Below are 12,312 nucleotides of genomic sequence, written 5' to 3'. Positions count from 1 at the left end.
AATGTTCGGACACCTGACTTGAAGGAAAATTTGGTTGGAACATTCTTCATGACAACTCTTACTACCCTTGTCACTTACAGCATGTACAGGGCTTACTAGTGGTGACCGAGAGGTTCTAGGCGCTTCAGTCTGGAACCATGCGACCGCTACGGTCACAGGTTGGAATCCTGCCTCGTGCATGGATGTGTGTTAGGTTTAAGTAGTTCTAAGTTCTAGGGGACTGATGACCTCAAATGTTAAGTCCCATAGTGCTCAGAGCCATTTAAACCATTTGAAGCTTACTAGCGACAGACTTTTCACATCAGGAGCAGTTTTGTCGCAGGTTTCGTTAGCAGGCAACAACGATTCCGGGACTTGTGTCATCTATCCTGTTCACATATGTAGCCACCTTTACACGGAGTGGTATCTTGAACTTTCATAACAGCCATGTGTGGGAGAGCATGCAGGACCCCTATGGTACGGTGACAGGGAATCACCAGCATCGTTGCAGCCGGAATATGTGGGCCAGGGTAACTGATGAGCGTATTTCTGGACCAGTCTGCCTTCCACGTCGCCTAACAGGTCGGAACTATCGGTGTTTCTTGCGGGTGACTTTGCCTCTCCTGCTGGAAGCAGTGCCGTTGATGATTCGAGAAGTTACGTGGCTGCTACATGATGGTGATCCAGCCAACTTCACCGTTAACGTCCGGACGCATCTCAACCGTGCACTTCACGGTCGATGGATCCAACGAGTGGGCACACTTCCACAGCCTGCTCGTTCACCGGATCTCAATCCGTATGATTTCTGGTTATCGGGCCATCTCAAATGTATCATGTATGCAGAGCTCATTCCAGATGTGGTGACACTGTAGCAGCGTATTCATGTTCCCTTTGTTCGCTTGCAGCCTGGCCGATGTGAACGTGTGGGACAGAATATGCTATGGCGAGTACACGCGTGACTTGAGGCACATGGAAACCATTTTTCAACACATACTGTAACTCTGGCTGCATGGTACAGCGCGTATTAGACCGCAGTCTCTGTAACAATGTGAACCAATGGTCTCTAGCACGAAAACCATGCATTTCCAGACATAAGTTCGTTAGACCTTTTTTGTTCAGCATCCTCTCATGAATCGATCCATAGAGTTTGTACACGGGGGAAAAAAATCACCCTGTGTAAGGAACGAAAGACTCCAGACGGCCTACTGTCCTGCCAGCGAACTGCGCCATGTGACTGACGTCCTGCATAAGCAGTCTTTCTATGGGCTAGATGGCGTAAGACGATCCCTCACAGCTCGTAGCGTTGCTCCCAGCTTTCATCTGTGAATCGATACTAGCTGCAGGCTAAAATAGCAGACGTCTACAGAGCTGTCACAACACTGAGCTGTTGTCATACAGACTTTCACAAAATCGCATTACGTTGTTATTCGTCGAGGTAGGCCTCCGAAGCTGCCGCGCCCAGCCCATTGTTGACTGTCAGGGATCAAATTACGCCGACTCAGCTACAGCAGTACGAGTTTTGCGTCACAAAACAGGACGGGACGTAGAGAGTCGACAAGCCCCCAAGAAGGAAATATGATGTGCGTTTGAGTTTTTCAGTTCACACGTGCTGTCTGGGAAGCACATTGTGTGAAAAGAGATTTCATAGCTATAAATAATTTTTTTTACAAGAAATTGAATGAGAAAATATATGTTTTACAAGTCTGACACACACACACACACACACACACACAAACACAAACAACAAAAACCTCAGTTATGGACAACCACAAAAAATTTTCGAAGATTCCTGCGAGTTTTATATAGTAAGTAAAGTATGGAACCTTATACAATCACTGTCTTGTTCTGTATTATTTGTTGTATCGCTAGTGTTCATAAGTAGGGGATGAGTGTTTCAGTGACCATGTCTATCGTTTGAGTAATTTCACCAAGAGGTGTAGTAGGCGTGACTGGTGGCCCTAGGGAACGGTGCTGATGAGCGCTGCAAGGACGAATGACTTCCATTACAATCGACAGTTTGTGAACTACGACTGCAGTGGTGCTGTTGGTTTGACAACTCTATATCTGTGACGATTTGCAAAACTCTCATCTTGGTCTGCATAATGAGATCTGGCTGAAAATTTTTCACGGTTTTGAAGAATATGTCTATTTAATTCTCTTGTGGTGGTGATTTCGACAGCTCTTGCAGAGAGGTTTTTAAAGTGGAGTCGGTTTCTTTCCTCTCGTTTAAATATTTGAGAAGCGCCTCAATATCCTTCTTCGCCGGCCAGAGTGGCCGTGCGGTTCTGGGCGCTACAGTCTGGAACCGAGCGTCCGCTACGGTCGCAGGTTCGAATCCTGCCTCGGGCATGGATGTGTGTGATGTCCTTAGGTTAGTTAGGTTTAATTAGTTCTAAGTTCTAGGCGACTGATGACCTCAGAAGTTAAGTCGCATAGTGCTCAGAGCCATTTGAAGCCATCCTTCTTCATTTCGTCCAAAGGACTTTGGCATGTGGCTAAAAGACGTATTCCGATGTTGGCTGAGATGTGAGGACGGAAAGTGGATCACATTCATCTGCTTCTGGACAGTTATCGTGAGCGTTGCTGCAGAGGCCACTGTGGCATTCCGCCGACAATTTATGGCAATTTTCCATTTTTCCAGTACGCGGTGGAACATTTGACATAGTGCTCCTGTAAGTAGGCTGTTTAGGTTTTTTTATTGGTAACGCCACCTCTGTATGAAAATCACTGGCTGTGCTGTGTGCAGTCTGTGGCTGCTTTGCATTGTTGTAATACTCGCCATTGTAGTGTTAGGCAGCTGGCTGTGAACAGCGCGTAGCGTTGCGCAGTTGGAGGTGAGCCGCCAGCAGTGGTGGATGTGGGGAGAGAGATGGCGGAGTTTTGTAATTTGTCATGAACTGCTATATATATTATGACTATTAAGGTAAATACATTGTTTGTTCTCTATTAAAATCTTTCATTTGCTAACTATGCCTATCAGTAGTTAGTGCCTTCCGTAGTTTGAATCTTTTATTTAGCTGGCAGTAGTGGCGCTCGCTGTATTGCAGTAGCTTGAGTAGCGAAGATTTTTGTGAGGTAAGTGATTTGTGAAAGGTATAGTTTAATGTTAGTCAGGGCCATTCTTTTGTAGGGATTTTTTGAAAGTCAGATTGCGTTGCGCTAAAAATATTGTGTGTCAGTTTAAGCACATTAGTGTACTATTATACAAAGGGGACGTTTCATACTCCTTTCATCTTCGACACATTCTGGAAATCTCAGCCTGACCTAGTAGCTGGCGCTCTTCGTTTTTGCAGCAGAACCTGTGACACCTTTTTCTCCTTTTCTGTGCCTTCTCTGGCGATCACGGATACGCTTCGCCGTCTATGGCGCTGCGAATTAGACTCGTACAGAAGCTGGTTGCCTGTCATCTGTGAGGTTAAGCGTTGGTGCACTTCGCGTTGCGATCTGTGGACAAACACCTCCACTATTCCGACTCTATTGACTGGACGGCGCAGTGCAAGGGGCTCTTTGAGTACTGCGCAGCTCAGAATTCCTGGTCCCAGGAAAATCCGGCTTTAAGGGGGAACGACAGGGTGACGGTCGAAAAAAGACGACGTTTTTTTATTACGGAAATCGAATGTATATACATTGAAGAATCATTCCCGAAAATATTACGCGCGAACTAACGATTCTGTGGGCGTTTGAAGCCGAGCGTGCACGGCACACCTCGGCGTTAGAGAACTGTTTGCCACAAGTCGTTATCGATGGCATGAACTCTACTTATACTGATGTGATTTTGTGGTAAGTTCCTATCGGTCCAAGCTGCTGAGGTCATCGGTCCCTAGACTTACACAGTACTTAATCTAACATAAACTAACTTACGCTAAGGACAACACGTACACCAATTAGTCATTCCTGAGGGAGGACTCGAACCTTAGACGGGAGGGGGGAGGGAGGCGGTGGCGAGGGGGAGCTGGCGAACCGTGGCAAGGCGCCTGAGACCACGTGCTACACCGCGCGGCACATGTTAGTAAACCTGATTTGGTGGAGCGTTGTTTGGGCGATTTTACTCAAAATATGAACGAAAGTCTTAATAGTCTCATTTGGAGGCACGCTCCAAAAATAACGTACAGCCGAAGCGAAATTGTCAACATTGCTTCAAATTTCGCCGTATGTCTATTCAGTGTAGGCCATAGTTCATTAATGCGCGTGGCAAATGCCTTTCAAATCAAAGTCGGCGATGAAATGTGTCGATTCTTTGAAGACAGAGACGCCAGCAGGGATGCGCTCAGTGACGAAAAGAGCTTTGAGGATGGAAATGAGGGGGTTATCAGGTTGAAGTAGCGGAAAGTGGTCGTCCACTATGCCTATGCAACAAGAAGTGGAGCAAATACATTACTGCAGGTAATACTATTGTATTAATAAAAAAGACGCAAGATGTTTTGCAAAACAAAAGGTTAAACAGAATATGGAAGAAGGTGGATGCGAACCTGCTTTTTCTGTTTGCACAGCGCATTACGCTATCAAGTATGCTACGTCTTCCACACATCAGGCTCTCCTTATATGATGCACACTGTCTGAAGACAATCTACAAATGTCATTATTGTTTAACGATAACAAATTATACCAGAACGATGCGCTTTCGATAGATCATCGTTTTGCCGTACCACAGTATACAAACCTAGCACACAAGTTATGACACTAAAAAAAGTCAAACACCGGCAACATTTTAGTTATAACAAATCGTATCAAGAGCGACGCGTTTTCGACAGATCCTCCTGTCCGGCACACAGTTTTAATCTGTCAGGAAGTTTCATATCAGCCCACACTCCGCTGCAGAGTGAAAATGCCGTTCCAGCTTATATTCATACCACGAATTCTACACTCCTGGAAATTGAAATAAGAACACCGTGAATTCATTGTCCCAGGAAGGGGAAACTTTATTGACACATTCCTGGGGTCAGATACATCACATGATCACACTGACAGAACCACAGGCACATAGACACAGGCAACAGAGCATGCACAATGTCGGCACTAGTACAGTGTATATCCACCTTTCGCAGCAATGCAGGCTGCTATTCTCCCATGGAGACGATCGTAGAGATGCTGGATGTAGTCCTGTGGAACGGCTTGCCATGCCATTTCCACCTGGCGCCTCAGTTGGACCAGCGTTCGTGCTGGACGTGCAGACCGCGTGAGACGACGCTTCATCCAGTCCCAAACATGCTCAATGGGGGACAGATCCGGAGATCTTGCTGGCCAGGGTAGTTGACTTACACCTTCTAGAGCACGTTGGGTGGCACGGGATACATGCGGACGTGCATTGTCCTGTTGGAACAGCAAGTTCCCTTGCCGGTCTAGGAATGGTAGAACGATGGGTTCGATGACGGTTTGGATGTACCGTGCACTATTCAGTGTCCCCTCGACGATCACCAGTGGTGTACGGCCAGTGTAGGAGATCGCTCCCCACACCATGATGCCGGGTGTGGGCCCTGTGTGCCTCGGTCGTATGCAGTCCTGATTGTGGCGCTCACCTGCACGGCGCCAAACACGCATACGACCATCATTGGCACCAAGGCAGAAGCGACTCTCATCGCTGAAGACGACACGTCTCCATTCGTCCCTCCATTCACGCCTGTCGCGACACCACTGGAGGCGGGCTGCACGATGTTGGGGCGTGAGCGGAAGACGGCCTAACGGTGTGCGGGACCGTAGCCCAGCTTCATGGAGACGGTTGCGAATGGTCCTCGCCGATACCCCAGGAGCAACAGTGTCCCTAATTTGCTGGGAAGTGGCGGTGCGGTCCCCTACGGCACTGCGTAGGATCCTACGGTCTTGGCGTGCATCCGTGCGTCGCTGCGGTTCGGTCCCAGGTCGACAGGCACGTGCACCTTCCGCCGACCACTGGCGACAACAGCGATGTACTGTGGAGACCTCACGCCCCACGTGTTGAGCAATTCGGCGGTACGTCCACCCGGCCTCCCGCATGCCCACTATACGCCCTCGCTCAAAGTCCGTCAACTGCACATACGGTTCACGTCCACGCTGTCGCGGCATGCTACCAGTGTTAAAGACTGCGATGGAGCTCCGTATGCCACGGCAAACTGGCTGACACTGACGGCGGCGGTGCACAAATGCTGCGCAGCTAGCGCCATTCGACGGCCAACACCGCGGTTCCTGTTGTGTCCGCTGTGCCGTGCGTGTGATCATTGCTTGTACAGCCCTCTCGCAGTGTCCGGAGCAAGTATGGTGGGTCTGACACACCGGTGTCAATGTGTTCTTTTTTCCATTTCCAGGAGTGTATAAGGCGAAAAGAACTACCTTGTAAGAAATGTAGCTCCTCAGAATGTGAACCCTCCTGTGTCCTGTTTGTGATGTACAAGCAATGTTGCACCTCACTAGACACGTTTCCCTCCACGGAACGAAAATCTGACACGCCAGATTCTTCATCCCGCGCTTCCAAGTGTAGTGGGCGAAAGGCGGAACTCCACGCTGTGACGTCATCAGATTCTCCGCTACGTGAGTTTTCACGCCCCGCGGAGGGGACGGCTCTAGGGTGCCCACATTCAGGTTGAGCACGCTACGAATCAGCACGCCAACACCCAGGGTTTTGCTCAGTCACTCAACGTCACTGCCGGGACTGTTTCTTGGCACGCCCGCAGCTGTCTGCCACTCGGCTCCTCTGAGCAGTGCAGTGCGAGGGTGCCAGCGATCGCAAGCGGTTCAGCTGCTGCTCGGTCTGCCTTGCCGTCGTGTGGCCCAGAGCGGAAGGCAGTCTGTACGTACCTGCTCGAAGGGGTGAAGCGGAGCGACCGGTTCACGTGCTAGACGTTCCCCAACACCCTGAAATGAGAAATCGCACTTTTATTCATTTCCTCATGCTGGGAGCATCACAAGTATGATACGCTGTACATAAAAGGAAAATAACACCCTAACCAAGTGAGAGTACAACTCATGCATTGATGGTTCCGTACGTACTTAGTTTTGCATACGGAGAGTTCATCCTTACAGGGTATAGAGAATCGCAACGACATTTGCCTAACGTAGATATCATTATTGGGAAGATATTGATCAGAAAATTCCAAGACTATATAACAAAATCTCTAGCGTAGTCCACCAGAGTAGTCCCATTATACAGTCAGTTCCAGAAGAAAGTGTACGCCGTTATCTATATGAAATAAAGGACGCTATTATAAATACACAGTGCGGTGATATTTGAACACTACTGGCCATTAAAATTCCTACACCAAGAAGAAATACAGATGATAAACGGGTATTCATTGGAAAAATATACTATACTAGAACTGACATGTGTTTACATTTTCACGCAATTTGGGTGCATAGATCCGAAGAAATCAGTACCCAGAACAACCACCTCTGGCCTAATAACGGCCTTGATACGCCTGGGCATTGAGTCAAACAGAGCTTGGTTCAAATGGTTTAAAATTGCTCTGAGCACTATGGGACTTAACTTCTGAGGTCATCAGTCCCCTAGAACTTAGAACTACTTAAACCTAACTAACCTAAGGACATCACACACATCCATGCCCGAGGCAGGATTCGAACCTGCGAACGTAGCGGTCGCGCAGTTCCAGATCGTAGCGCCTAGAACCGCTCGGCCACCACGGCCGGCCAAAACAGAGCTTGCATAGCGTGTACAGGTACAGCTGCCCATGCAGCTTCAGCACGATACCACAGTTCATCAAGAGTAGTGACCGGCGTATTGTGACGAGCCAGTTGCTCGGCCACCATTGACCAGACGTTTTCAATTGGTGAGAGATCTGGAGAATGTGCTGGCCAGGGCAGCAGTCGGACATTTTCTGTATCCAGAAAGGCCCATACAGGACCTGAAACATGCGGTCGTGCATTATCCTGCTGAAATGTAGGGTTTCGCATGGATCGAATGAAGGGTAGATCCATGGGTCGTAACACATTTGAAATGTAACGTCCACTGTTCAAACTGCGGTCAATGAGAAAAAGAGGTGACCGAGACGTGTAACCAATGGCACCCATACCATCAGGCCGGGTGATACGCCAGTATGGCGATGACTAATACACGTTTCCAATCTGCGTTCACCACGATGTCGCCAAACACGGATGCGACTATCATGATGCTGTAAACAGAACGTGGATTCATCCGAAAAAATGACGTTTTGCCATTCGTGCACCCAGGTTCGTCGTTGAGTACACCATCGCAGGCGCTCCTGTCTGTGATGCAGCGTCAAGGGTAACCGCAGCCATGGTCTCCGAGCTGATAGTCCATACTGCTGCAAACGTCGTCGAACTGTTCGTGGAAATGGTTGTTGTCTTGCAAACGTCCCCATCTGTTGACTCAGGGATCAAGACGTGGCTGCACGATCCGTTACAGCCATGCGGATACGTTGCCTGTCATCTGGACTGCTAGTGATACGAGGTCGTTGGGATCCAGCACGGCGTTCCGTATTACCCTCCTGAACCCACCGATTCCATATTATGCTAACAGTCATTGGATCTCGACCAACGCGAGCAGCAATGTCACGGTAAGATAAACCGCAATCGCGATAGGTTACAATCCGACCTTTATCAAAGTCGGAAACGTGATGGTACGCCTTTCTCCTCCTTACACGAGGCATCACAACAACGTTTCACCAGGAAACGCCGGTCAACTGCTGTTTGTGTATGAGAAATCGATTGGAAACTTTCCTCATGTCAGCACATTGTAGGTGTCGCCACCGGCGCCAACCTTCTGTGAATGTTCTGAAAAGGTAATCATTTCCATATAACAGCATCATCTTCCTATCGTTTAAATTTCGCATCTTCGTCGTGCAGCAATTTTAATGGCCAGTAGTGTATATATTCACATGAAAACATGTGATGTTACTAATTTCACAATTAACTAATAGTTAACCCAATTGCCGCCATTATCAATAAGAACGTGGCACCTTAGCCTTCTCTCCGGTAAATGATCCACCTTTCCAAGCTCTAAATATCGTCTGACCCACTTCGCAACGAATGTCTTTGACGTTCTGAGAATTCCAGCAGCAACTCCATATGAAAGTTTTGGTATCTTTGGACGATTTACAAGGAACACTGCCTCGTGACGCTTCAGATGTTTTGCACTCATTTTGAGCTGCAACCGACAAAAGAAAATGTTCAACTCTTATACTTTATCTATATACTGTGCAAAAGCGTACTGAGTACAGATTTGAGACCACTCCACGCCGCCCTCCAGTACTAAATTGGAGATCCCTTGATGCCTCAGAACGTGTCCTACCAACCGATCTCTTCTTCTACTCAAGTTGTGCCACACTCCTCTCTCCAATTCTATTCAGTACCTCCTCATTAGTTATGTGATCTACCCATCTAATCTTCGGGCATTCTTCTGTAGCACCACATTTCGAAACCTTCTAGTGTCTTCTTATCGAAACTATTTACCGTCCATGTTTCACTGCACACAGGCCCACACTTCATAAAAATACTTTCAGAAAAGACTTCCTCACAAATCCATACTCGATGTTAACAAATTTCTCTTCTTCGGAAACGCTTTCCTTGCCATTGCCAGTCTACATTTTATACCCTCTCTACTTCTACCATCATGAGTTATTTTGCTCCCCAAATAGCAGAACTCATTTACTACTTCAAGCGTCTCATTTCCTAACCTAATTCCTCAGCATCACCTGATTTAAATCGACTACATTCCATTATCCTCGTTTTGCTTTTGTTGATGTTCATCTTATATCTTTCTTTCAAGACACTGTCCATTTCGTTCAACTGCTCATCCAGGTCCTTTGCTGTCACTGACAGAATTATTAATTATGTAATTAGGACTGATCTTTACTTCAGTTTCTCAATCAAAATAAATAAAGTACAGTAACCTACATTTCCTCCCCTGTCCTTCATTTGGACGCTTCCCCTGTGTTGAGGGGGGCGGGGGGTGTACACTTCAGCTTTCTGTCCAGAAGTACCAGTGTTCGTTTCCCGGAAAGGGCATCGCCATTTCCGAATTTCCCGCCAATTCCCAGGAGAGGGTGCGATGGGACGTCAGCACAGCCTTGGGACAAAGAAATTTTCACCATTTTTGAAAGTTCCACAATTTTTTTTAATTTCCCGGCAAAATTCGATATCCCTGCCAATAGTGGAGCGGGAAAAGGTGGGGTGGGGAGAGGTAGTTGGCGGGGAGCAACGTGCTGTCTGGGGAAATCACCTGACGTCATCAGGATTGGGGTAACTAAGATCAATTTAATTAATTTGCATATCAACCTGATAACAAAATTGGTGTGGTCTGCCCTTGCCCTACTACTGTGACATCCATGTACTAGATCTTCCATCATTTCTCGTGAAAACGCTTCTTGCCGTTCCTGAGCTGACAACATCCAAGTAACCGCTTTGCATTGGCCGCCGCATACCACACCACTGATGGGGAGATTGAAGGTCTCCCAACACCAGTATATCTCGCGCAGCTTGTCTCATCATCGTCACTGCTACTTGTGAAGCCCATCCAGTGTGTCTGTTCCTGATCGTCGCTGCAGGCTCTTGTGGATGTCAGGGCCTGCCTGCCAGGATCACCGGCTACACTACATCCGACAGCGTCGTATGCTCCAAAGGGTCAGCGCGGGTCATCGTCATTTGCCAGAGTCGGATCAAGGACGCTCTAATGCAGTCTGGGGGCATAAACTCACGCTATGGTTTCGCCTTTGCAGGCGTCAACCCGCAGTACTTGCATGGAACTGTTGGAACAGGAGACAGCGAAATTTCAACGTGTCACTGGTGCTGGCTGCCACAGAACTGAATGAATAAATATTAACTAAGTAATTATGTTTTATTAGTGGCGAAAGACGCTCTGCGGATTCGTCGCCTAGGTCACAGTAACGGCGTCGCCACTGAGATGAGACCTGCCCCGTATTCCAGGAGGCGCACCAGACGACTCCCCTTCCGGGCAGCGACGACGAGACTTAATCACGTGGGGCTGCACCCTGATTGGCTCCGTCGATTCCAGCGGTATGACTGCTGCATTTCCTGTGACGCCCCCCACTGTGAGCCCTTTGAAGTATGCCGCGCTGCTGAGACGGGAGCGTTGGCACACGGTGCTCGAGAAGGCGGTGGCCGAGTCGTACGAGCGGCAACCGCGCTGTATGAACGCACGGCACGACAATTTCTAGTGCACTGAAGCTGTTGCACGCACAGTTACTGAAGCGCAGCCATGTTCAGTACCTTGAAATCTGTGCCTACCCACTGTACACCATGTCCAGGAGATTCGCTGTCTAGTCACATTATTGTGACCTCCGTCAAGCGCCTCAATATCCACCTTTCGTGGCGTGGACGCGCTGCAACAGAGGTTGTGAGGCTCTGAAAGTTACCGACACCACTCAACCTTGCCAGCTGAAGCGCCGTGTCCGGCTGTGCTCGGTTGAGGATCCATGGCGTGAACAGCCCGATCGAGGTGGTCCCACACATTTTGGATTGGGTTTAAATGCGGGGAGTTTGGTGGCCGGGAGAGTACAGTGAACTCTTCCTGCAGCTCTTCTAACCACGCACGTATTCAACGAGCTGTGTGACACATTGTGATGTCCTGCTGCTAGATCCGTCGTGTCATGGGAAAACAAACTGCATGTATGGGTTGAAATGGTCCCCCAGGATAGATAAACGCTTGTGTTGACCCATTGTGCCTTCCAGAAGACATTACCCAGAGAAGGCCACAAAAACACTCCCCAGACTACAACGCTCCCTCCTCAAAACTGGATCCTTCCGACGATTTTGCCACGCCGTACACGCATATGACCATCTGTACGATGGAGCATAAAACGCGATTCACCTGGAAAGTACATCTGTCGACAATCAGTGGACTTCCACTAGCGGCACTGGCGTGCAGTTTCCAGCCTTCGGCGTCGACGTACAGCAGTCAGCGCGCGTGCCTGAACCAGGTACCTAATGCAGAGGCCCATACGCAGTTACATTCGCTGAATGGTTGTTGAGGAGACATTTTTGGCAGCCCCCTTGATTCACGTGGACGGGCAGTTGCTGAACAGTTGCACGTCCACTCATCAGTACAGATCTCCGCAACCGTCATTTACCTCTGTCTTCTGTGGCCTGTGTTGTACCACAGTTGCGTTGCTGCCGGTTTTGAATAAAGTCTTTGAGCCGTGGTAAATTTGCTGTTTTGAAGAGCGCACCGCAGCGCGTAGTGTGAAGCAGTCGCCCTCCGTTTCTGGCGGTGGCACCGCTGTGGAAATCGCAGCTTTGGTGTCTCCTTCTGGTGGGAAAGGGGAAAGGTAGCCTGTTCACGTGCATTTAAGGGCCGCTATCAGCTATCAGGAAGACAAGGATTTCTGGTCAGATGAGTATCGGGTAATATCAACAGCAGCGGAAAATGGT

General features: G+C 48.6%; 1 protein-coding gene across 7 annotated transcripts in view; it reads right to left on the bottom strand.

The window, feature by feature from the left end:
• The window catches only part of LOC126259903 (adipokinetic hormone/corazonin-related peptide receptor variant I), a 1,084,372-nt gene that overhangs the window by 786,782 nt on the left and 285,278 nt on the right, over window positions 1–12,312 (bottom strand). For all 7 annotated transcript variants that reach the window (XR_007546573.1, XM_049956985.1, XM_049956990.1 and 4 more), the window contains exon 2: window positions 6,748–6,804. The gene's annotated coding sequence lies outside the window, so the exon portion shown is untranslated. The remainder of the gene's footprint in view (window positions 1–6,747; window positions 6,805–12,312) is intronic.

Source organism: Schistocerca nitens, chromosome 5 (assembly GCF_023898315.1).
Source record: "Schistocerca nitens isolate TAMUIC-IGC-003100 chromosome 5, iqSchNite1.1, whole genome shotgun sequence".
Classification (NCBI taxonomy): domain Eukaryota; kingdom Metazoa; phylum Arthropoda; class Insecta; order Orthoptera; family Acrididae; genus Schistocerca; species Schistocerca nitens.
The sequence above is the reverse complement of the archived record's forward strand: the minus strand, read 5'-3'. Positions and strand labels throughout refer to the sequence as shown.